The following is a 27,313-nucleotide window of genomic DNA, read 5'->3' as shown; positions in this document are numbered from 1 at the left end:
ACTCTCCAATTGAAGAAACACTTGTTTAGCTGGGCCATATGAAATCATCATGGGTGGTGGTTTCATGGGGGACCCAGGGAATAAGCAAATTCTAGAGACAAATGGGTGATATGTATGCAACCACATTCTTCCATCTCAGAGGCTTTGATTTCTGAGGTCAAGTAATAAGAATGGATGATTTTGCAAATGGCAGAGCTGGCCAGAACGCAGTGTTTGATTTTGATTGTATTTTCATTTAAATGAAAACTGCTGTGGGAGTCAAAACTAAAGCTTTTGATTACAGACAGTGCAGCCATGGATAAATATAAATCCTCCCTTTCCAGGCAGCTCTGTCACTGGGATAAGGCACACACAGCACTAACTAGTCTGATTATATAAGACATGTGTTTATAATAAGACTTAAACCAATATGGGCTCCCTCAGAGTCCACTTTATAAAATTGCCCTTTCTTTCCCATCAGCCATATAGGAATGTGTATTTGTACAGATGATTGGTTGGGGCAATACTGCTTTCATACAATTCCTCCTCTCCTGCTGATATACTTCTAAGCAAACTTGTAATTTTGCTGCCTCAAGAGCCCAGAACTGCCCACCCTCCGAAGATTTCAAGTAGAGGACAAAAGAGGATATTAATGATACACCACTGAAGAGATCCTGCCTTGGGTCTTGGGGAGAAAGGTTGACTCCCGTCAATACTGTGTTTCAGTTGCTTTTTTACCTCAATGCAAATGTTCCAGGTAAATGTCATGCCTCTGCTTAAAACACTTTTCATCCATGAGTCTGTCTAACCAAGTTCCCTCTACCAATTAAGCTGCAGTTCAAGGACCAGCTCATAAAGACACAGATTATACAGAAGACCCTTCTGTGTTCTCCTGTAAGTAGCCTGAGCTATCTCCAACATAATTTAATAAGCCAACTGAATTGTATTATCCATCCCATCATGACTCATGGCTGTATTGTGATTATCTTACACAAATCTGACAAACCGCATGTTGGACAAGGGCAGTAAACAGAATGGATAGATGGATGGATGGATGAACAACAAGGGCAATAAACTGAATGGATAGATGGATGGATGGATGAACGACAAGGGCAGTAAATTGAATGGATAGATGGATGGATGGATGAACAAATGAATTCTTAGCTACTGGATCGAAGTTACTGAAGTCATCTAATCTGAGTAAGATTTGTCCCTGAGTTGAGATACCAGAACCATTTTGAGGAATTTCTAAATCACTTAAGAACTTGAAAAATGCCCTAAGACAAGAGATATATTCAAAAGTCAGTGTCAGAGAGATTCTCAGCAGTTAGGAGTGCTCCCTGCTCTTGCAGAGGAGCCAGGTTGGGTTCCCAGAACACACATGGCAGCTCACAACCCTCTGTAACTCCAGTTCCAGGGGACCGGAAAGCCGTCTACTGGCTGCCACAAGCTTCTGTACAGACACTGTGCACACACATACATGCAGGCAAAAACTCACACATAAAATAAAACAAATGAATCATGTTTAAAGACAGTTTTTTAATTAAGCAACTAATAGTGAAATATGAATCTTTTTTAAAGATAGTGTCTTTTAACTAAGCAACTAATAGTGAATTATGAATCTTTTTTTTAAAGATAGTGTTTTTTAACTAAGCAACTAACAGTAAATTTAGGAAACTCTGTACAAATTAACCTATAACTGATTACTACACAACTTAGGAACATTTTTCAAAAATGGATTGAACAGGATAGATATAGATGTTTGAATTACAGATGCTCCCAGACTCTCCTCCTCAAGAATTTGACAAATTCTGCATAGTGTCCATGAGATAGGAAAAGATTAGCAAGAAGGCTATATCACCTGGGCACCTTTGAGTTGATCAATTAAAAACTTACTATCCAGTTCATTCATTCATTCAACAGATGACCATGGAGCACTTTCTTTGGACCTTCTCAGTAGAAGGTCGATATACAGAAAATGGTAACAATGCAAGGAGTTCGGCCGATGGACAGACTGTAAGGCAGAATCCTCAGCGGGAGGCCTAGAAAGCACAGTCACTAGCAAGCCATGTCAGCAAGTGAGCTTTTGGAAACTGTGGCAGACGACAGTCAAGTTGAAAATAGCTCTATCCAAAACATTAAGGGGAAAAAATGAAGAGCCGTGTTTCGATTTTAGATCCTCACTGGCAAGAAAATCATTGAAAACCAGTAGAAAAAAAATGTAATTATTAATGCTGTTTAAATATTGCAGAATCGACTGGGCGTGTGGTTCAGTAACTTGCTTAGCGGCACAAAGTACTGGGTTCAATCACCAGCATAGAAAAATGCAATAATTGGGCTTCATACGTTCTGCAACAAAACAATAGACCTGGTTTAATAGGTCAGTTTAATGAAAGAAAAACACATCCCTAGATCCTCCCAGTTACCATCTTCATGATAGATGCAAATAGAGTGTGAACCTTAGTTAAGCCGCGGCTCCACTGTTTACTCAATGTTCATGGTAGGACCTGCCACAGAGAGTGGTAAAGGGTCTCCAGTCCTGAGGCTGCACAGCAGAAAACAAAATGAGACTATTATTTGCTCCTCAAGTGTGTGTTGAACAGCTACTCCATTCCTGTGAGAGACCCTGCTATAGAAAGCACTCTGTATCATGCTTACTACACAGTATTCACAGAGAAAAAGCGGCCTCTCCTGCTCTTTAACTCAGCAGTAATTGTCTCGGGTCTCCACCCTGCCTCCAGCCCCAGAAACTACATCTGCTTTTCAAAGCCCTCCAGTAGGAGGGCTAAGCATGGCCAGTTGTAGTCAGCACATTGTAAAGCCCTTCAGAGAGCTCTTTTCTTATCGAGTGTTACTGAGATTTCCAGCCACGGAACAAACTCTTAGTTAGGATCCTGGCTGCTGCTGGTCTTGGGAGAATCAACTGTTCTCATCCAAGTCAGATTTGTCTCTGACTAGTCCGGCTTCCATTGAAATTCCTCACCTCTGAACTTGTAAGTGTTGTTTGTCTGCAACACGCAACATAGCACTTAATTTTACCATCTTGGAGTTGACAGGTTGCGTAAGAGTGTCTGAAAAACCGTGCTGACAAGCATGGGTTCCTTTGGAGTCAGCCATGGGTCCAAAGCTCTAGTTGTCTGACCTTGTGAATTTTGTTTTTCATAAATTAAATGCAATAAAGTGATGTGTTAATGAGATTGTGTACCACTAAGTGGTGGTGATCCACAGTATCTTCAAAAGTAGCATGCCATTGGCCCGCCACTGGTTACTAGAAGGTTCTGTGTGTGCGTGCATAAGGCAAGCTGTTCCTTCCACTCCTTGACTTTTTTCTTCCCAGAGGTCTGAAGTCTGCCCTCTGGGGGTGCAATAAGTCTGTTTACTTCCTTGTTTCCTCTGTCTGAGCTCTTCAGAGTTGAAGATAGTAATTATGTCCTGTCATTTATCAGCCACCAGCATTTGGAGTCTTAAAATCAGGCAAGTTTCAGGGTAACCAAAATAGTGGGTGACCTTATCTCCCTCTCTGTTCGCTGACTACTCCCCAAGGTCTTCAAGCATTGCTTTTCTAACACATTGCACCACCCCCTCAGTATCCTATTCGCTTTGCTCATAGACACTGTCCTTCAGCAGATGGCAAAGAAAAATTAATGCTGTGTCACGGATGTGGGGAAAGAAGCACTTAGAGATGGTTTTCTCTTGTAATGTGACATGGGTTCTTCCCACACCACACATCCCAAGTGATCTCTGCAATCATTCTCCCTAACTCATGGGACACTATATAGGAGGCCCAGTTGTTTATTTATTCCACATATCTTCATTCTCTGCTGTCAATCTTCTTTCTCAACTAGGCTTTCATTTCAATGTGTAAAAATTAAATGAGGATTTATGTCATTGTTCAACATGTAGCTGACTCTTTTATGAATTTCTAATAGTTCTTTGAGAATTTCATACAACATGTTTTGATCAAATTTACACACTCTGGACTCTTCCCAGATCTATTCCCCCTTTCCGATCCACTCAACTTTGTATCTTTGGGATTTTTGTTTTTTAACTCATCAGGACCAATTTGTGCTTCCCACATATTCCGGTGGCTTTCCCCTGGAGCATGGTTGACTTACCAGGGTACATTCTTAGAGAAAACTCTCTCTCTCCCAGCAACTGTCAGTGTCCAGCAACTCCTCAGCTGTGGTGGAACTTCCTGCTCAATTCCCCTCTCCATGCTTGGCTTTGGTCCAGCTTGGACTTGCAAAGGTCTTGTGTAGGCTGTCAGAACCACCGTGCGTCCATACTTGCAGATGGCCTTGCTGAGTCCAGAAGACGGTTCCCTTAGAGTCATCCACCACCCCTGGCTCTCCGGCTCTCTTCACCTACTCTTCTGAAATGACCCCTGAGCTTTGGCAAGGGAGGATGTGATAGAGCTGTCCTGTTTAGGGCTGAGCAATCTTCAATTTCTTATTCGCTGCACTTTGGCCAGTTGTGGGTCTTTGCTAATTACCATCTACTGAAAAATTGAAGTTTCTCTGATGAAGATTGAAAGACGCACTCTTCTTTAGGTATAATAATAATTCACAAGGAATCAGTTTACTATTATCTCCTTTTAGCAGACTAAGAGTAACAGGTTCTTCTCTAGGGCCCATGACCTGTCTAGCTATAGGTTCTAGGCCTAACAATTGTCCCAGGTTTGGGTTTCATCTTATGAAGCAGGCCTGAGATCCAACCAGAAAGTGGTTGGTTACTCCCATGCATGTGCCACTACTGCACCAGAGGACATGTCTTGCATTGTGTGGCTGACGTTATGTATGTATTTTAAGATTTGCATAAATTATATTATTCAGCAAACTTTGTAATGCCCTTCATTTTAAACTAAATATTACTAATAAGATCTGTCTGTCATGTGATCATCTAGTTCAGTGGTTGGCAACCTTCCTAATGCTGCAATCCTTTGATACAGTTCCTCATGTTGTGGTGACCCCCAGCCATAACATTATTTTTATTGCTACTTCATAACTGTAATTTTGCTACTATTACGAATTGTAGTATAAATATCTGACATCCAGACTATCTGATATGCAACCCCTGTGAAAAAGTCGTTTAACTCCCAAAGGGGTCATAACCCACAGGTTAAGACCCACTCATCTAGTCCTTTGCTTTTAAATGCTGTGTAGTGTATTCTTGAGATTCCTTCAACTTTGTGTTATACACCCATTTTCTCAATGATGTCACACAGATGGCTTTTTAATCTCGGAATGCTGCACAGAGCATTGTGATGAGGATTGCCATTCATATCCCCTTAGTGAAATATTATGTGACATAAATTAAATTTGTCAAATTTTCCTAACTGTACCCAAATGAAGGCAACCTGTTATTTTTAAAACTATTAGAAGGAAGAAGGATCCAGTCTGATTGTTCAACAACAATTCCTAGAACCACACAACACCAAGCAATCAATCATGGTCTCTGTCACCAGAAGGGACTGAAGCGACTTAGAAATCAAACAGCTTGTAGAATATTATTTTAACTATGTAAAGATACATTACATTTGTTTGTGCTAATGTTGATTTAACTGGGTAAAGGTGTGTTGCTTTTGTTTATGCTGTATTTGTTTAACTATGTAAAGATGTGTTACATTTGTTTGTGCTAATGTTGATTTAACTGTGTGAAGGTGTATTACATTTGCTTGTGCTGCATTTGTTTAACTATGTAAAGATGTGCTGCATCTGTTTCACCTTGTCTACCTAAGGCACCTGATTGGTCTAATAAAGAGCTGAACGGTCAATAAGTAGGCAGAGAAAGGATGAGTAGGACCGGCAGGCAAAGAGAATAAATAGGAGGAGAAATCTAGGCTCAAGAGAGAGAAAGGGAAGAGACTGAGGGAGAAAGAGAGGAACATACTTGGGGCCAGAAGCCAGGCAACCGCCAGACAGACAGGAGAAGCAGGAAAGTGGGACATGCAGAAAGAAAGAAAGGTAAAAAGCCCTGAGGCAAAATGTAGATGAAGAGAAACAGGTTAAGTTATAATTGCTAGCAAGAAATGAGCCTAAGCAAGGCCAAGCATTCATAACTAATAACAAGTCTCCATGTCATGATTTGGGAGCTAGTTGGTGGCCCAAAAGAAAACTAGCAAAGAGATGACCAATGACCGGTTTCTTGGCACTCTCTGAAGTAGATTCAGATCTCAAGACCCTCTGATATATCTTCTGAAAAATAAATTGCAGAATTATAAGTCTTTGTGACCATGCACAGGAGCAAACCGGCAGAAACCACAAAGGAAAGCTCTTGTTCTTGTGGTAAGTACTTCTAGCTTCCAAAGATCACCTTCGTACATCTGCACAGAGGAAAATAGGGCATCCATGGAACCTGAGAAACAAGGAAACATCTGGAAAACACAGATGTTTACCATTTATCTCCTGTGGTGCATTTAAACAGAAGGAAGTTGGGTGAACCCATTGCTTTAATTTACCAGCAAGCAGAGTGGGACTATGGAAATATGAACGTATACAAACTTAACTGGCCCAGGAAATGCCAGATTGCTCTTAAGAATAACCATGCAGGTCAAACCCACAGTGGAGGTAGCCCTTCTTCCTGACCTTCATTTCCATAACACAGATACTGTGGTTTTTCCAAGTATCCTCCAACATCATATGTTAATGATTCAGTCTCTCCAAAGTGGTGCTCGTAGGAGACAATGTAACCTGTAAAAGGCGGGCCCAACAAGAGGCCCTTATGACACTGTCCCTGCCTTATTCCAGTTGTTTCCCGGATGAAGAGGTGAGCAGTTTTTCTCGGCTAGAGATTTCCATTATGGTGTGATGCCCACAGGTGCAAAGCTGTGGGGCCAACTGGTCATAGGCTACAACCTCCAAAACTGTGACCCAACATAAGTATTTCCTGTTGTAAGTTAATTACCTCTCAGGTTCACTATAGCAATAGAAATCTAATACAACACAGTACCACCTGGCTTTCTAAATTTTGCCAGCTTAGTCACAGGGAAACTGAAGTTTTGTTTTGTTTTGTTTTGTGAGATCCTGACATCATCTTCTGCCAAACCAATTCTCCTCAAGACAATATTTCCATTTCACTCGTAACCTCTGGATTTGACATTTGTCTCCTTCATAGATGGCCTAATGATCCATCTATCTAGAATATTTTAAAATCTGTATTGTTCTAACTTTTTAGATTTTTCCTTTGAACTTTGGAAAGACAGAAACAAGAAGCAACTTTTGGTTTTCATGTGGAGAGCCGAGACTGAGAGGAATGTACGTGACTCACTCCGAGGCCCCGGGCAGCAGGTGGAAGAGGCTGGATTGCAGAAGTATCTAAAACGCTGGACGCACATCACACTCTCTATAAACTTGCTAAGTGCTGGACACCAGAGCTAAGCCAGGCTCCCTTCAGTTCAGAGATAATATGCTCAGAACTATCCCTCTTCGGGCCTTTCATAAAAAGCTTAAAGAAGAGACATGTGGCATGCTGAAAAACTTTTAAGACCTTCGCAAGCATCATTAAAATGAATGACTTTGTCATTAAAAATGGTTGGAGGGTCCAAGGAGAAGGCTCAGCAGGTTAAGCCTTTCCATGCAAGCATGAGAATCAAGGTTCAGATGCCCGGAACCCACATAAAGGCCAGGTGGGTGTAGTAATCTGTAGTAATCTGCATGTAATCCTAGTGTGTGAGACTGTCTGGAGCAAGCTGGCTAGCCATGCTAGTCGAAATAGCAGGATTTAACTTCAGTAAGAGACCCTGCTTCATTATATAAAGTGAAGAGCAAGTGAGAAAGACACATATGCACATTCATGTGCACCACACACAGGTAAACATGTATAGATACACACACCACTCACATATACAAGCAAATAAACATAAAGAATGGCTTACTATGGGAAGACAATGTGCTGTGACTTCCATAGCCTTTGACCTGCCACTCACGGCGAGTCCCCACCTACCAGGCTTCCTCTCATCTTCCAGCTTCCTATCCAAGTGTTTTGTACATCCTGCCCTGCAAAGAGAGATGGAAGTGTGTACTTTGTGGCTTCTTTTGACTCCGGTCCACATAGACTAGAAACACAAAGCGAGCACATAGCACCGTTGATATGATTGCTTTATGATGGATGTGTCACCAAGGCGCAAAGGAAACGGAAGGAAAAACAAAAACACAAACACCTGGAGGAATCTGGAAAGTTTTGCTGAAGGAGGGGTCTGCAACCGACTCTAGGCAAACAAGAACAGCTTGCCAGAGGGGACCAGTGCTGGAAGGTTCTGGTAGGAACTGGAAACAGAAGGACAATGGGAGAAAGGAGTAGAAGACCTTTCTTCTGGATCCATGACCCATCTTCTTCCCAGATAATAGTCAATTAAGAGACTTTTTAAAACAAACTGAGGTCTCTGAGCTTCTCTCTGTAGAATATTCTTTAAAAATAAATAAATCTGTCTTGTTCTCCCTAACCGTTCAATAGTACAGCAATGATTAACCAGTGTTTCCTAGTGTTTTCCTCAAACTCTGCAGTGATAAGATTTCTCTGTGGCTTTTGTTTGAGATGCAGAGTCCCTGTGTGCTGTTTATTCAGTGGAACTGAATTCAGAGGAAGCCAGAGACTCATCATTTAATAGGGGCCCCCAGGAGAGTCTCATCTTTAGAAAAGCCTGGCAAAGGCAGGGCTCGGACCCTGACTCCAGCCCACCTCCCAAGCTCTGTGCAGAGGAGGTAGATTCCAGGCCTGGGCCAGCCTGCTGATCAGTTAACAATTAAACTGTGTGAGCTACTACCCTGGCTTATGCCAGAAGACCTTTCTTTAGAGAATGTGACTTTACAGACTACTCCAGGCCCCTCCCCTGCATTCCCATCTGCCCCCTCAATCCAGAAAGGTAGATAATTTTCTACATGCTAGAGATACAAAAACTGATGAACGAGCAACTTTATGGACGAGCAGTTCAGGAAAGTTGTGGACAATTAGCTGGTAAATAGCAGGGTTGGAATTTGAAGCAAATACTCTGGAATCCAAACATTTGCCATCATCTTGGCCTCTGGGAAGGTATCTTAGACTCTGTTCTTTCAGAATGAGCCTGTACCATGCCTAGCTGTGGCTGACTTCTGCAAGCATCTGCCCAGGAGCTCACCCATTTTACAATGACCTTGCACTGACCTCCAGTCCCCCACCCCACCTGCTTCACCCTAAGCAGCCATCCTGTTTGTGTTTTGCCACTCTGTTGCAATTTTCCACCCGGATTATTTGTAGCTATAACAAGCAAGGCCCCGCCAACCTCTGGCATTAAAAGAAGCATGAGCCTTCATTCCTGAGGTAATGAGACCATTTTTTCCAGGTTCCTTCCTCTAAAGTTCATGAACTTAATAAAAAATAAAATAAGACCAGCTCTCTTACGGTCTCAGATCAGTGCAGCAGGAAGCCAGAGCTGACTGGGGAAGGGCCGTGCCCGGAGGAAGAAGATAGACAAGAGCCACGCCTTTACCTTCCAGCTCCGATCCTCAGAAAGCTTCTGACGGAGGCTCTGAGCAGCCGCCAAGCTTCCTAGGTACCCCCTCCCAGGAGACCATCAATAAGGTCACAGAAGCAAGATGGGCCTTGATAAAACGCCATTTTCATTTCTTCTCTCTCTTGAAATGGACTTCTAGGAAAAGCTGACAGCTGGTTCTCCAAAGTAATGAGGAATTCAAATCCCCCCAACTCTTATGCACCCCAAGCATCTTGAATAGAATAAATGATCCAGGAGATGAGGGAACGCAGGCAACCCTGCTTCTGCTTCCTTGTTCTCTTGCTTCTGGATGCTGAGTTCATGGTCAGTGTTTCTGTAGCTGCCCAGTGCACAGATTGCCTACAGTGGTTCTTGTCCCCATCCAAATGATTCCTTCTTGGAGACACTCAAAGTCCATTATGCTCCCCTAGCACCCCAACTCTTGGCAGTTCACTACTGATGGAAGTCTTGTTTAAAAAATACATTCAATAGTACTTTATTGCCAAGAGTATACTGGCTAATGCAACAAGATTTTACAGTGGAGGGCACAGATATATATAAAGGTTGGGTAGAGATCGTACCTGAGGAGCAAAGTGAGAGCTGGGAACTGGGAAGTTACTAAGAATAAGTACTGTAAGTGAAGGGAGAGTGGCTAACTGAATATTCAGTATAGCCAGACATTAACTGGGGATCTGGGGAGAGAAATTGATAAGATGTTGGAGGTGATCAGACATGGAGGAGTTGATGGTAGGTTCTTATGAAACTGATTTACATGGAGGTATACAGACAGGCTGAAAGAAAGTTGAGGAGCCTGGCTGAAGTTCAGTCAAGCAAAGTCTCCTTGCCAGGCTGTACTGGCCCCTCCAAAGACAGTATTTCCCACCGTTGTCTTTCTTGACCCCAAGACTCACCCCTGCTTCCTGCCATGGGCTGTCTCATCTCCTTCCACATCCAGTCTGTGTGGTCCTCTCACCAATTCACTCACCAATCTCACCAATTTGGTTTTTCACCCCTTCTCTCTCTACTTTGGTGGCCGTACTGTCAAGATAAAAACAGAAACCAAAAGCACTTAGCTGTCTGTCTACATCTCAAGGTCAGGATGAGGACCACGGACCAGAAGAATCGCAACCGCCTAGATAGCTGTGTAACACACTTGGGGATTCTGTAGACATCATTACCAACCAAGCCCATGTTTGCCATCAAGCAGGCCTGCATTCGAATCCCAGCAATTCCTCTAATTGCTGTGTGCCCCAAGACAAGTCTGTCATCTGCGAAATAAAGGCAGAAAAATAGCAAGCTCTTCTGGACATGGAGAAGATTTAGAAACAAACATGTCAACAGCCTATTAGTGGCATTGTGCTTTCCCTAAATGAAAATGGCATGTCTGGGCTGCAGGTCCTTCTCTGGTTGCCCACAGTCTAGGTGGTTTTGAATCAGGAGCTTCACGCAGTGGAATCAGAGGAGTGCTCTTGACGACAGGTTTAAGACCTGCTAGGCTCCCAAAACCCATGCAATTGCCTCCTAATTCTCAGCTAAGACCACTGAAAAGATGGCAAAGAGATTCCGGAAATAACAATCGGGAGCTCCCAAAGCCTGGGAGGTTTTGTGCAAGGGAGAGACAACATGTCGAAGGCCTGAGCTCAGTGCTGCCAGGCCCTAGGACCCCACCCTAGCTGTGGTGGGCAGTGTCGAGAAGTGTGCTGCATTTCCTATGAATTAAGCCATGGGGCCAAGAGAACAATGTCCTCATTGATGGAGAAAGGTCGCTGGAATTCCAAGGACACTTGGAGCCTTTCACTGGGCTGAGCAGAGATGCCTAATATTAATCCTACGTAATATGAGTCCATGACAACCCTCTCTCTAATGTGCTGGCTGGTGGCTCAATTGGCCATTCACTGTGACTCAGTGCATCCACAAGGAAGTGCTTCAGAGGGGAGTGAGTGCTGGATCCCCGTCTCCCTGCACCCTGCCCCTCACTCTGATCCAAAGGTCTCCTGAGCTCTATTAGCACAGACCTTTATGAACCTGGGGGAAAGTGCTTCACTCCACTGAAGGCTTAAGGTTTTGAGTGGCCCTCATTTAAGCCCAGAGCATCCTTCTTTATTTATCACAGTCCTGGAGAGCAGAATGGAACAATCAGTGCAGGCCGTTTCTGCTGCCCTACCCGATGGTGGCTCTGGCCTAGGCATGGAATAGTCACCCCCTTCACGCTAAATTTAGAGTGGTCCTCTGAAGTCCGATCATTTATTCAGCAAATTTTAAGTGAGTATTTCTCTATTCCAGGTGCTGCAATGAAGGATAAAAAGATAGAGCCATTCTTACCCCTTAAACCGCTAATAGACTGAGAAAGCCAAACTGTGACCTAATTCCTTACCTCTAAGTGTAATGAATGCTTTTCGGGGGAGGGGGAGGGGATGGTCAGCACCCTGTGAAGACTCATAGGCAACCTTATAACCTGTCAGGAGAATTTGTAGTTCTTTGGAGACATTGGCATTTCTGTTGAGATTGCATAAAAGGCTCAGAGTTAGAGTGGGAAGAAGAAGGAACTTGGAAGGACCTCACTCAAAATGGGCCACAAAGGGGAGTAGGGGAACGGGGGAAACAGTTGATCTAGAAGCTGGTTTGAGATTTAAAGGCCACCCCTTCCACTCTTCACCTTCCATGTGCACCGTTTTCAGACTCTCCTCAAGTTTGTGATAGGCTACCACAGTGCTCAGAGGGAGGTGACGGCCCCTCACTAGCCACTAGAGGCCCAGCGGAGGCAAAGCTGCCCAAGGGCCCTCTGGTCAAGCATGGAACCCACACCAATTCTCTCACCAGTTTGATGATTGTGATCAAGGGAATCACACTGAATGGGGAATGATTATGGTCCATGCCTTTGGTCCTATGGTACACCACCAATAACGTGGCCAAAGGAAGCAGAACTATGCCACCCCTTTCTTTATCCTCGCTGGAGGGAAGTCATCTTCAAGACATCTGAGTGAGTGAACCCTCTTGCATCTCAGAGTTCTCATTCCTGGCTTGGATTAGACCTTCCTCCCCTCCCAGAAGGGAGAATGTCTTCAGACTGAGTTTGGAGAAAGCATGGCAAACGAGAGCATTGACCCAACCATTTGTCCATATCTGAAAGGGAGAAACAAGTAGAAGTCAGTGGAAGGCTCGACACTGAGAACAAGTAATGAAGCAGATGCAGTGATCACAGAGGAAGTTGGAGATAGCAGCAGTCGCATGGGCAGAGCTCATCACAGCAGACTGATGGTTCCCCCGGCAGCCTGTGTAGAAAGCCATGTGTTGGGGGTTGAGTTACTTCCCGGGATTCAATAGAATGTGCACAACTTTCTTTGGCAATGACTTAACATGTGCAAATGATGTGTCTTCAGAGGTGAAGGACTTAAATGTCACAAGAGTACAGAGGAAGGTCACCTCCTGTCTCAGCCTGTGGCCATTCTGAAAGGCTGAGTCCATTTGGGGCCAGGAACAGGGAAGATTGGGTGAATGTAGTACATATTCAAATATGCTATAGTTTGTACCTTGAAGGTACCAGAAAGGCCCATGTGAAAGTCTTAGTCCCCATAATGGTGCTAGTGAGAGAGAACAGAACTCTGAGAGGTGGGGCCTAGTGAGAGGAACTTCGGTAACTGGGGGTATGTCCCCCAAGGGTCTGTGGAATCCAGTCCCTTCTATATTCTTTTGCTCTTTGACCATGAAGGGAGAGGTTTTTCTGTGCTATGTGTTCCTGTCATGATGGTGCTACCTCACTATAGACCCAAAGCAACAGAGCCAGCAGACTGTGACCCAAAAGGCCATGACTGTGAGGAAGAACAGATTTTCCACATACATTATCTCAGGTGTCTGTCAAGGTGACAGACAGCTGACCAGCAATAGCAGAGTGCCTTTTGACCTGGTGTCAACTCTGGGGCCATCTGCCTGGGACCAAAGCAGGCCCTGCTGCTGTGCTGTGTGAGTGGGGGAAAGTTCGCCTGCCTTGCTGAGCTTCGTTCCTGTCTCTAGGGTGAGACCAGGGACAATGCTGTGTCACAGGCTTGATTTGAGAATCTGTGTAGTGTGTTAATTGTGCCAAGTGCTCAGGCCAGTACCTGTGTGTGGCACGTGCTATAAATATATAAAACAAATATAAATGTTAGTCATGATCAGAGGAGTGTTTCTTTTTTTATATAAATAAAATGTTATATAAAATGGCTTTTCTTTTGGAGGAATAGCAAGGTTACTGACAAAATTATCAAAAGCTACAGAATTGTCTATGACCTCTACCCCTCCACACGTTAGCTCCCCAATTGTTAGCATGTTGCACTAATACAACACATTTGTTACAATTAACCTTAGCCCGTATTGACATGCATCTTGACTAAAGTCCATTCCTCATATTAGGATTCGTTCTTTGCATTGTGCACTCTGTAGATTTTGACAGCTGTGTATGGGGTATCAGTCATCATAACAGTGTCATCTAGAAGAGTTTTACCGCCCCTTACTCTAGTCTCTTATCCCCTCTCACCCAACCACAGCCGGCCACTGATGTTTTTACTGACCTAATTGTGTGTCTGCTAGGACAGATGTCATTTTGTGAGAAGCATGTGGCATGGCATGCAGCCTAGCAGCCTGGCTTCATTGGCTTAGCAATGTATTTACATCCCACCCCAGTCCCATCTTCCATTGCTTAGGTTTTGATGAGGGATAGGCATCCTCCTGCAAAGCTGAACAGGGGTTCTCTAAGGAAGCTGGACAAAGGATCTCCCTGCCTTTTGTTCCTAGGCTCTGAGAGCTCTGCACCCGCCAGTAAGACACCTAGCCTCTAATTGTGGCCCTTTTAAAATGCAAATACTCCAAGATCCCAGGAGGTGTTTCAAGCCTAGACCCAGGGCATTTTCCAGCGGAGCTAGCCTAAAGGGCAACCATCCCCAAGCTCCTCACTGAGAGATGGGGATCAAGAGAGCTGAAGGCTGAAGGGTGCATTCAGAAACAATGACAGGACATTCCTCTCTCTTGTCATTTGGCCGCATGCTCAAATAGGTGCAGTGACCATACTTTATGAAGGAAGAACAGCCACAAAAGTTAAAACACAGATTTCAACAAATGCTCTTGTTAAATTCATCCAGGAACATTCACCGTTTGGCCATATTTAATTTTTAATGATAACCTTTACCAAAAAATAGCAGTTAAAGATCGTCAGAACTTTTCATTTATCAACACATATTTACTGAGCATCTAAGCAATGGAAGAGAGTGTGCACGTGAAAAAGTAGTATGACGTCAATATAAAGCAGATGCATGCCACTGCCTAGCATGATCAAGAAAAGCTTCTCAAAACAATGACATTTGATCATGGCAGGGGGGGAGGATGACATTCGCAGGGACATGACACACTAGACAGGAGCTGATATGGTGGCAATGGGACTTTGTTCTAGAAAGAGCAAGCAGCTCTGCCTGGCTAGGAAGAGGCCATCCTTCAGAGTGGAAGAGGGGGCTGAACACTCCTAGTTCTGTTAAGTTTCAAACCTGGGACAAATGGCCGAGGTGCCTCTTTAACGTTAAACGTATCAAAGCAAACCTGGCCTCCAGGTTCTCCCAGCATCCCTCAGTCCCTGCCTGTTATAGGGTATGGCTGGGTACTCCACCCTCTACCCTGAACTCTCCAGCTCAGGGACTGGGCTGCCCTTCGCCCAGAGGCTCTTCCATATATAATCCAGACATTTTGGCTACCCATCCTTTTTGTAGCTTTGACCTCCTGGCTGCTGCACCTGGTTCCACTCTCTCCTCTCTCCTTTCCTCCCCCGACATGGCCAAGCTCAGTCTAGTCACGTCCACTCTGGACTGTCTCAGATGTCCCTGTCCCTGCCTCTACCTATACTCCCTCTTTTATCTACAATAAACTTTCTCCTCCACGGTGCCTAGGAGCAGCCATGTCCCTCTTTTCCTCTTGATTTCATTTTTTTTTTTCCATTGAAGTTCTGTGGCCAGAAACTACAGCGTGCAAGGACATGGGGTTGGGCGTTGAACAGGACAGACTTAGGTTTGTCCCTCCTCTTCCCAGGCCCAGCCTTTCCTGTAGTGTAGCTCCCTGAACCCTTGTCCAAATTCCCTGTGTTAAGTTCTTAGAGCATTCAAGGACTTCCTGCTTCTGCCCTGAGTCCTTGGCTGTGGCTATCTTCATTGTCCCCCTGAAGGAACAACTTTGCTCTCGTCCCTGAAGGTCAGACAATAGAATTCTTGTGAGAGGTCCTTCTCTGGCATGAGACAAGGCAACCTTGCTGCAGCCTGAGAAGTAGAGGGCAGGGCCGCCTTTCCTTCCCGGAAATCCAGCTTGCCTGCACACTGCCTCCCCACACGGCTGCCCTGCTCACTGCCCTGCACTGCGAGGTCCCTTCCTCTGCTTACCCAGCAGCTCCTCCACAGCCCTGACAGCCAACATGGGCCTTGCGGACTTCCCGCATTAAGGCCCAGATTCTTGGGTGATGCAGCCATGTTGTCAAGCAGCTTCCCCATGTTTTCCAAATCAAGAAAGGCTCGGGTCTACAGAGACGACATTCAAATGAATACTAGTCAGGAGTGTGTGTGTGTGTGTGTGTGTGTGTGTGTGTGTGTGTGTGTGTGCGTGTGCAGTCGTGGGATGTCGACGGCTGTTTGGACTGACTCATCAGTCCTTTTAATATCTGTCTTTCTTCTGGCTGCCTTCACACACACACACACACACACACACACACACACACACACACACATGAGTGGGGGCACTTGGCCCTCTTATTACCTATGCTCACTCCATTACCTACCTATTCTCATCTTTCCTGACCTCCCACGCCTCCGTTAATTCTCACACCATCACTGACCTCAGTACTACAATGGCACCTATGGCGGTGTGAAAAGACCAACAACTTTAAATTGGAGAGGACTCAAATAACAGCTTTAGCAACGGTTGTACCTCTTTGTGGAAAACACTACTCTCTCTCCTCATTCCGCTCACCCCAAACACAGAGATTAAAAGAGAAAAGAAAGAGGTACATTGTGGACTGAAGGCTACAGTTCATCGGTAACTTAGAACAGTGGCTACAACAGAGTGTCGTCTTAGGGTACTTCTTGGGTCTTTGCTTAGCAAATTAAATCAACTGCATTCCAGCAAGTACAGAGTCAGACTGCCCATAAAGACCACTGAGAGATAGATGGCAGAAAGAGCAAGGACTCCTGCCTGGATCCTTAGGAGGCATTTTATTACAAAGAATTGAAACCCCAACTCCATTTAGCTTGAGTGGAAAGATAAAGAGAATGTATTGATTTAAGAAACCTAGTTACTACATCCCTCTAAATCTATTCTTCCTCTCTTCCTTTTATTAGTGAATCTCTCCACATGACCCAAATGTAAGAGTTGTGTCTTCCGTGCACACTACAGACTGGATTTCCCAGCATTCTTGCATCTAGGAGTGGCCATACGATAGACCATGAATGAAGTAGGTGAAGACAATCTCAGGTCACTTTCCAAAGGGGAAAGAGGAGGAGGAAGAGGAGGAGAGAGAGAGGAGAAAGGCTGCTACCATGCTTTCTTTTGCTCTTCCCTTTGTCTAAGAATGGCTTGATAATTTCTTTTAACCTAGATATGGAAGCCACATGTTTCATATGGCAAACTCCTAGAGTGTTGTGTGAGGGTAAATGAACATCTGTTTGATTGAGGTCCTTTTATTGAGGAGCCTGTTACAGGAGTCTAGCTAGCCTCCAACTCACTTCAGAAGAGATTTCCTCCAGCAGTTTTCCACAATGTCAGTAAGACTCTGGTTTTCTTCAGTGCCTCTGGCCCACTTCTGATGACGTCTACCTTCCTCTAAGACTCTAACTGTGGCCCTTCCCACCTGGTCCTTGTGTCCCCAGCCAGCGCTCACCCCATACCCCAAACAATTTCAGGAGCAGTAACAATGCTTTCCGCAGTAAATACACATCCCAAATTATTACACTCCTAATAGAGTGCACTGTTATTTCTATTAGCATCAAAAATTACCACTAAGGGGACTGAGATAGCCAGTACATTTAAAAGGGTGCTGTTTGCTCAGTTTCTTTTTCAAATGTCTCATTTAGTTTGAACCATTTAGTTGCAATTCATGCTCTAATACCCAAAGTTTGTCCTTCTGGGGCCATTTCAGGATCTTTTATGAGAGGCAGGAACCTGGTTCACAATGTCCCATCAAGACACACAATGGAGTAAGACAGTTCCCCAGAATGAAACTGAGTCCCATTAGGAAGTAGAAATCAATACTGGGAAGCTAAACAATGGCAAATATCTACTCTATCACCTATGTATCCAGACTTGTAACTTCAGCCAAAAAAATACTGTCCCCTGCCAAAAAAAAGGCTGTCCCCTGCCCAACAGGCCTGAGACTGGAGAAGCAAGCAAGCTGTCTAAGGTATAAAATTTAAGGAGACAGGGTCTCATATGCTGACCCTGTACTTAAGGGATCCTGAAAACATCCTTAAATTTTGCTCGCTGTGTGACTGGTTTGCCTTTCCTAATCCTGACCCTTGACCAGAAGCCCATGTATCATCCCTGAGCCAACCAGGACTGTCCATAGGCTTTGAAAGTTCAGCACGGTTAAGACTGAACCAACACTCTTCCATTCCCTGGTCTCATCCTTTCAGGCTTCCTGTCACAGTCACTGCTCAGGCCAAAGTCCTGGAATCATTGTGGACATGGCCCTCCTCGCCCTCTGTGTCTGAGCTACTCAGCAGCATCCCAATAAGTATCTCTCAGACATTAAGCCACCCGCATCGTTTCCCTTGACGTCAGCACACAATCTGTCTTTCTAGTTCCCGTCTTTCTGCCCTCTGTTTTGTCCTTAACACAACCAGAATGATCTTTCCGAGCATGATTTACAACACAGTCCTTCATAATGAGTGCACCTACCTCAGGCCTTCCTTATTACAACCAGACCTATGCCACGCTCCAATTGCAGTGATCATCTCCTCTGCCACACTACAGCTGTAGAGATCTATGCCACACTCCAGCTGTAGAGATCTGTGCCACTCTCCAGCTGTAGAGATCTGTGCCACACCCCAGCTGTAGAGATCTGTGCCACACCCCAGCTGTAGAGATCTGTGCCACACTCCAGCTGTAGAGATCTATGCTACACTCCAGCTGTAGAGATCTGTGCCACACCCCAGCTGTAGAGATCTGTGCCACACTCCAGCTGAGGAGATCTGTGCCACTCTCCAGCTGTAGAGATCTGTGCCACACCCCAGCTGTAGAGATCTGTGCCACACCCCAGCTGTAGAGATCTGTGCCACACTCCAGCTGTAGAGATCTGTGCTACACTCCAGCTGTAGAGATCTTCTATGCCACACTCCAGCTGTAGAGATCTGTGCCACACTCCAGCTGAGGAGATCTGTGCCACATTCCAGCTGTAGAGATCTGTGCTACACTCCAGCTGTAGAGATCTTCTATGCCACACTCCAGCTGTAGAGATCGGTGCTACACTCCAACTGTAGAGATCTGTACCACACTCCAGCTGTAGAGATCTGTGCCACACTCCAGCTGTAGAGATCTGTGCCACTCTCCAGCTGTAGAGATCTGTGCCACACTCCAGCTGTAGAGATCTGTGCTACACTCCAGCTGTAGAGATCTTCTATGCCACACTCCAGCTGTAGAGATCTGTGCCACACTCCAGCTGTAGAGATCTATGCTACACTCCAGCTGTAGAGATCTTCTATGCCACACTCCAGCTGTAGAGATCTGTGCCACACTCCAGCTGAGGAGATCTGTGCCACACACCAGCTGTAGAGATCTGTTCCACACTCCAGCTGTAGAGATCTATGCCACACTCCAGCTGTAGAGATCTGTGCCACACTCCAGCTGTAGAGATCTGTGCCACACTCCAGCTGAGGAGATCTGTGCCACACTCCAGCTGTAGAGATCTGTGCCACACTCCAGCTGTAGAGATCTGTGCCACACTCCAGCTGTAGAGATCTGTGCTACACTCCAGCTGTAGAGATCTGTGCCACACTCCAGCTGTAGAGATCTGTACCACACTCCAGCTGTAGAGATCTGTGCCACACTCCAGCTGTAATGCTCTTCTCATGGTTACTCAGCCCCTCCATGTTTCCAGGTCTTCTCAACATGCTTTTCCCACATCTACACCCACAACCAATTTATTGTTCAGGTAACAATTTAAGCTTCATCTCCTTGAAGAAGAGCCCACAGCCCATGTCCCCACAACATCAAATTATACTTTTACAACACTTAGCAAAGACTGGAAACATGGCTCATCAGACACAAGTATTTGCTGTGCAAGTGCGGGGACCTGAGTTCAAATCCTCGGGTCCCATGTGAAAAGCCAGGCATAGCCATAAGCCCTTCTGTAACCCCAGAGCTTAGGTTGGGGAGATAAGAAGATGACTGGGACTTACCGATCACCAGCCTAGCTTCAGCTTCAGTGAGAGACCCTGTCTCAAGATAATATGGCAATGAGTGATAAATTAGGACACACCACCCAATGTGCTCATGCACCAACATATACAACACACACACACACACACACACACACACACACACACACACACACACACAATTTTTAAAACTACTCATCAGATTTTTTTAAATGCTTGTTTACTGTGTTTGTTAATGTCAACTTGATGAGATCTAGAATCCTCCTGGAGGTGAGCCTCAGGGCATGCCTATAAATTACCTTAATTAGGTTAATTGAAGTGGAAGATGTGCCTACTGCGGGTAGCACCATTCCCTGGGCTGGGCCTGGACTGTATAACAGGAGAAAGTGATGTAAACCAGGTTGATAGTATAGCTCAGGAGCTGGGTGATTGCCCAGCATGTGTGAGGCCTTGGGTTAGTTCTGAGCACTGCAAAAACAAACAAGAACAACTTACAAATATTTTATCAGTCATTGGTTGATTGTGAGTCACATAAAATTATATTAAAACTTTAATGAACTTATTTCCATTTTAGATAGCATAGCATGAACATATTTAAGTAATAAACTTTAATGAAAAGGAGAGAGGGGATGAGAATGAGATAAACATAAGCACTCTTCATGTTCTGCTTCATGACTGCGGATGTGACCAGCTGCCTCCAGCTCCCACTGCTGCGACTCCTGGCCAGGATGAATTGTAACCTCCAGACATGAGCCAAAACAAATGCATTCTATTTGAAGTTGCTCTTTCTATTTTATTTTTTTTTAGATTTATTTTATTTTATTTTTTTAACTTGTGTGTCTCTGTGTGTTTGTGTGGAGTGGGGACATATGAGTGCAGGTGCCCTCAGAGGACAAAGGTGTTAGATCCCCTGGATCAAGAGTTACAGGCAGTTGTGAGCTGCCCATTGTGGGTGCTGGGAACCAAACACGGCTCCTCTGCAAGACTGGAATGCACTCTTAACCACCGAGCCATCTCTCCAGCCCCTAAAGTTGTTTTCATCAGAGCATTTTCTATTTTTTCAAAACAACAGGAAAAGTAGCTAAAACACTGTCTTCTCTGGCTGCTTACAAGCTCATTAAGTTGCTTCTCTCAAATTTGATGAATATTTAGAGGAAAAATCAGCCCTATAACACCCCCCCATAGTACCCCTCTGTTATTCGTTCATTCAGTAGGTATATTCTACTAAGCACGTGCCAGGACTTTGCTAAGCTTTGAAACTGCAGGGACTACGGAGGCAGAACCCTCAGCATCCAGTGTCCTAAGTATGCCCTCCAGGTTTTGAAGAGACTTTGACACCCTCACCTGTGAAAGGAGCATCTCTGTTACAACCTGTGTCTCTGGCAACTTCATGTCCCTTGCTGACCCATTCTGGATTTCAGCTACTGCTTGGATGGGTCCCCTCATGCAAGGTCAGAATCACCATGTACTGCTGCTATCAGTGTCATGCAGCTCCCCCTTCCATCGACATGCCCATGACTTTTTCCAGCAGTGTCAAAATGTGTTTGACACCTACGGTAAGCTCAGCCTGGGTGTCCAGGGGCACTCACAACCCCCAGCCTCAGAACAGCTCTATATCAACAGGGTATGTCACAAATGCTTAGATTCTCACTCCTTCAGGAGACAGAACTAAACTCCCATGGCCACAGCAGTGACCTCAAAAACACACTTGTGTGATGGTATTGTGTTCCCCAAAATATTGTGCACCCTAAAAACTTATCTGGGGTCAGAGACAGAACAGCCACAATATTAAACATAGAGGACAGGCAGTGGTAGCACACGCCTTTAATCCTAGCATTCCAGAGGCAGAAATCCAAGTGCTCAAAGATACAGCCAAGCATGGTGACTCACACCTTTAATCCCAGAAAGCGAGCCTTTAATCCCAGGGAGTGGTGGTAGAAAGCAGAAAGGTATATAAGGCGTGAGGACCAGAAACTAGAAGCATTTGGCTGGTTAAGCTTTCAGACTTTCAAGCAGCAGTTCAGCTGAGATTCATTCTGGATGAGAACTCAGAGGCATCCAGTCTGAGGAAACAAGATCAGCTGAGGAACTGGCGAGGTGAGGTTAGAATTATGGCTTGTTCTGTCTCTGATCTTCCAGTGTTCACCCCAATACCTGGCTCAGGTTTGTTTTTATTAATAAGGCTCTTTAAGATTCATGTTACACACTTGTTCTGTGTTCTTCTTGACTTCCAAATCCTCATTTCAACCTTTGATTGGAAAGGACTCCAAGTTCCCAAAGTTATTGCAAAGACCATATCAACAGGAGTATGATTCTGGACACATTTTCCAGCACATTCTGTAGTTATTAACATTGCCTTTAGACTCTTGATGGAAATGATTGACCAATGTAACCCAGAAAGATGAGCGCTATCATGGAGGTACGAGATAGAAAATGCAGAATGAAAAGAAAAAGAACCTAAAGGAGAAGGGGTGCTTCGGGGCTGCTTTCTAGAGGAAGTAACTCTGAAACTCAGCCTTCTCTACAGGCCTACAGGTCAGAAGCAAATTCTCCAGCAAGCATCATGGCAAGAACAGAAGCATGGGGAGTGTGACAGAACACGGCTCTCCATAGCAAGAGGAGCAGTTCTACATTATAGGAGAAGGAGCAAGCGAGGACCCATAGCAGCAGTTTGGGGTGACTGGTTGAGGAGCGAGGCAGTCTGGGCTCCCCTGGAGGAACCTAGAGCAGCAGGGGACGGCTTCTCACCATCCGCCTGTGCACCTTCCCTGAGCCTGTTTATTTGCTCTCTGCCTGGCCTTTGGAGTCAAGGTCTAATTCCTGGCCCACTACCTTCAGTACCCTGCAGAGAGGGGGAAGAGGAGAACACCCCTGTCAAGTGCCAGATGTTTTGGGGGCCCAGGGCGCGGTGGGTGCCTTTGGAGATGAAACAGGAAACTCCTCTGGGATGGAAAGCCTGGAAGAGAGGGTTTGCTGAATGAGAAACAAGTAGCCTCAGGAAAGTGGTAGATGGTAAGGAGTGGAGTTGCCGGGCCTGTGTGTCCTTCCGTGAGTCCTTTCCCCACACTGGGTCTTTATTTCTCTAGCTCTCTAGTGTCTGGTACCCTTCCAGTGCTGGAGCTCCAGAAATCTGGGACAGCACATGAACCTACTTTGCAAAACTGAGAGGGGCTTTGTTAACCTGGAACCAAGAGAGCCGGCACATCTGGATCTCGGGTCTCAAGGGCTCCTGTCTCGGCCCCACCTTGTAGGTGTGACGGTTACCGAAGCCTCAATGTGGGTAGTACTTCCAGGTCAAAGCTGGAACAGCTACCCACTACAGAGTGGGGAGAGGGGAGGGGAGGGGAGGGGAAAAGGGAAGGAGAGGGAAGGGAAGGGAAGGGGAGAAGGGAAGGGAAGGTTAGGAGAGGGAAGGGAAGGGAAAGGGAGGGAAGAAGGGGAGAGAGGGGAAGGGAAGGGGAGGGGAGAAGGGAAGGAGAGGGAAGGGAAGGGAAGGGGAGAAGGGAAGGGAAGGGGAGGAGACGGGGGAGGGGAGGGGAGGGAAGGGGAGGGAAGGGGAGAGAAGGGGAGGAGAAGAGAGGGAAGGGAAGGGAAGGGAAGGGAAGGGAAGGGAAGGGAAGGGAAGGGAAGGGAAGGGAAGGGAAGGGAAGGGAAGGGAAGGGAAGGGAAGGGAAGGGAAGGGAAGGGAAGGGAAGGGAAAGGAAGGAGGAGGGAAGGGAAGTTTTTCAGTCTCAGGACCTCCTCCAGTCACACTTAATGAACTGCTCATTGTTCCCCAATGCCCCTTCCTCCTCTCCTGTCTGTGTGCTGTTCATCTACTCAGTGAGCACTTGCTCAGCCCCTTTCTCACCTGGGTTCTGGTTAATGAAGAAGAGACACGGCTTTGCTCCGTCTACACCGTCCAGCATTACCTACACCAGTCAGGGACTTGAGCTAGAAACTGGAGGAAGGAATGGGAGGAATGCTGTTCTGAGAACAACAGCAGCAGATACTGACACAGCTCTGGAGCTGGAGGAGGCTTCTGTCCAGGAGTGACACACGTCTGTCCTTCTGAGAAGAAAGCCTTCCTGGGCATTCGGGAAGCCATAGTAACTGTGAAGCCCTCTGCAACTCCCCCAGTAAGACCATCATCCTTTCCTCAAAGATCTGTAGCTGTTTTACTGTGGAGACTAACAGTTCCAGGAAAACGATCACCATCTCCCACTGGCCTGTCGTCAGTCTCCCTGCAAACTGGAAACTCCTGGATCTCAGATGCCTGTTACTCATTTTTATGGCTCCAAGTCTGTGCTAGATACAAGAGGGTACTTGGGAAACTTGAGCAAATTCAAATGCAAATCTACTCCAAAATTCAAGGTTTTCTTTTTTGTTTTTGTTTTTATTTTCTAAAGTAAGCTGGCAAACTTGCAATCCCAGCATTCACAAGGCTGAGGTAGAAGGATGGCCCTGAGTACAAGGTCAATCTGAGCTACAGAGTAAGTTCAAGGCCAGCTTGGGCTACAGAGTGACACCCTGTCTCAAAAAAGTGAGGTCTTGGACACTTGAGGTTGACGAGCACACCCATGCATTGCTCCCAGCTCCCAGTCCAGCTGAGGTTCCCGAAGCACTCAGCCTTCATCAGAGATGCTCGTACTGCAGTGGGCAGCAGTTAAGTCAGAAACCCACAACCGGTCCAAGTGCGAAGTGCTGAGAGTAAGTGATGGTGGAGTGCTCAGCCTTAAGTGGGACAGTTATTTCACTCCCTTCAGCGCCCAGAAAACATCACAGAAGGGGAGGCAGAAAGAACGTAAGACCAACGACGACGAGGACATATAACAGAAAGATGCATTTGGACATGAGCCATTGCACCCGCTGACTCACTGCAGCTGCGATAGTATGCACAAGACCTGTACAAGACGAAGCCTGTCGACATCATGACTGGCAGAGGTTCCCTGAACCCTCACCTCTCCCTGAAGATTTATTGACAATTGGCAGTTGCTGGAGGGGAAGGGCGTCATTTTCCTCAGTGATGTAGCCTTTGCTAAGTTCCCTTTGCTCCAGGAAATAGTCTCCCAGCCTCACGCAGGCAAGAGACTCAAAACTCAGTGGGTCAGAAACAGACAGAAGACATCAGAGCAGAAGGGGGATTGTTGACAAGGGTTTCAGCAGGAGAAGGAAGGGGATGAGAGAGAAATAGAGGCGAAAACAACTACGACCCACTCTATAAATGTACAAAACTGTCAAACAAGAAAATTTTAACTGAGCTCTTGTCTCAAAAGAAACACAACAATGACGAAAAAACTCTCACAAAGAAAGATGGGTACTTATTCACAGTTAGGAATACAAATATGCTCTGGCTCCATCTGGATTGTTGATGTTGTTTTTCTAACAAACAAAAACAGAAAACTTCTTCTAGTTAATTTGCATGTGTTTATTTATACTATTAGTAAAATAAATAAATAAATAAATAAATAAATAAATAAATAAATAAATAAATAAATAAATAAATAAGCCTGTATGAAAATTCTAGAGCTGCCGTCAAAGTAACTGATCAGGAAGGACCTTCTCTCGGTTTTAAGAGGCACATCTGTAATTTCTCTGTAAGTGTAGTCTGGCTGTCACAGCAACTGAAGCAGTGTGGTTTCTCACTTCAAATTCACCTTTTTATGACGTGGTCTACCTCTGTGGGCAGCAACACTCAGGGGATGGCAGGTGGATTTCCGAATACTAAGACAGGAGTAGAGAGGACTTGGTGAAACTCCATCTCTCAGACATAAGCACATCTATGCCCTTTTCTCCTCCCAAAGTGGCTGGTAATAAATGGGACCAGAACTCAGCCTCCTGTGGTTTGCTATCACCCTGTGTAAAAAAAGTGCCTTGACCTTCCCTGTTCAGATGCCTCCACCTGGAATATCTTTCCCCCCAGTTGATGTCTATTCACTGTCCATTGTGAAGGGCTTCATCCAGACACAGTCATGCAAGTGTATCAAGTCAGTGAATTCTAGCACGTTCGTTCCCACACCCTCCTCTTCCTCTCACTTCCTCTCCACCTCTGCTAATCACCTTCATTCCTAAAGGCATAGATCTAAATATGTATGTGTGTGTGTGATTTTTATGTATTTATATAAAATCTAGGATCTGCAAATAAGAGAAAATATGTCTTTCACAGTCATACTCATTCTGTTTGATGTGACAGTCTCCAGTTGCAGCCATTTTCCTGAGAGTGGCATCATTTCGTTTTGTACACATCATAGCCCGTTCACTCATGTATTGGTTGTTGAACAACTGGGCTGGTTCTAGCTTAGCTATTGTAAGTATGGCTGCAATAGCATGAATGTACAAGAACTTCTGTGGTGCGTTAACTTACAGTTCTTCTAAGTCCTTAGAAATACATACTTAAGAGTGGTAGAGTTGAGGCATATGGTAGTTTGTATCCCTATTCATCTCCTGTGCATCCTTTAAGCCCTATCTCAAACTTATCCTCATTTATTTTACCAATGGTGGACTGTTGGAATTTTCCAGAGGCTATAAAACATATCAGTGGCAAACTAGGAGAAGAACAGGAGGTCTAGCTACCTCTCCTAAATGCTTTCCTCCATGTTAGGCTTGTCCAAAGTACATGGGTGTGATAGTCTGAAAGAAAAATGGCCCCCAAATGGAGTGATACTATTAGGAAGTATGCCTTTATTGAAATGAGTTTGGCCTTGTTGGAGGAAGTGTATAACTGTGGAGGTGGACTTTGAGGTCTCATATATGCTCAAGCCACACCCCATGTCTCAGTCCACTTCCTGTTGCCTTCTGAACAAGATGTAGCCAGCACGTCTGCCTGCACAAAACCATGTCCCACCATGATGATAGTGGACTAAACCTCTGAAGCTGTAAGCCACCTCAATTAAATGTTTTTCCTTTATAAGAGCTGCAGTAGTCATGGTGTCTCCTCGCATCAATAGAAATGTTGTGTCCATCTCTCTTCTGCTGCTGCTCAGCAGAGAAGATCATAATGCCTGGACTCCACGTGACTATAGAAAATCCTACAATTCATCTGCAGTTTAGAAGCTGATTTATTTTTGCTTTATGAATCATTTGCAACTAATTTAAGCCTTTCTTCCTGAATCTCCAGCAGAGGCAACTGGAAGGAGAAAGGTCTTAACTGAGCTCACAGTTGAGAAGGTACAGTCACCGCAGTGGGCAAGCATGGTAATGGGCAGGCGTGTGAGCAAACTAGTCACCTCAGCTCCGAAATCAGGGAGCAGCCAGATGGATGCTCACACTCCACTTGCTTTCTCCTTTTTATTCAACCAGAGCTCCAGCCCAAAGAATGGCACCACCCATATTCTGAGTGGTGGGTTCAGCCTCTCTGGAAGGGCCCTCACAGTCACATCCACAGGTTTGTCTGTAAGGTGTGTGTAAATCCTAACAAACTGACCATCGAGATTAACCATTACAACCAGTGGGCGTGCCTTGCTCTCCGTAGTGACTACTCACACTGGTCTTTCCCACCACTCTATGTGAGGAA

This window comes from Peromyscus eremicus, chromosome 2, assembly GCF_949786415.1.
Source record: "Peromyscus eremicus chromosome 2, PerEre_H2_v1, whole genome shotgun sequence".
Taxonomy (NCBI): domain Eukaryota; kingdom Metazoa; phylum Chordata; class Mammalia; order Rodentia; family Cricetidae; genus Peromyscus; species Peromyscus eremicus.
The sequence above is the reverse complement of the archived record's forward strand: the minus strand, read 5'-3'. Positions refer to the sequence as shown.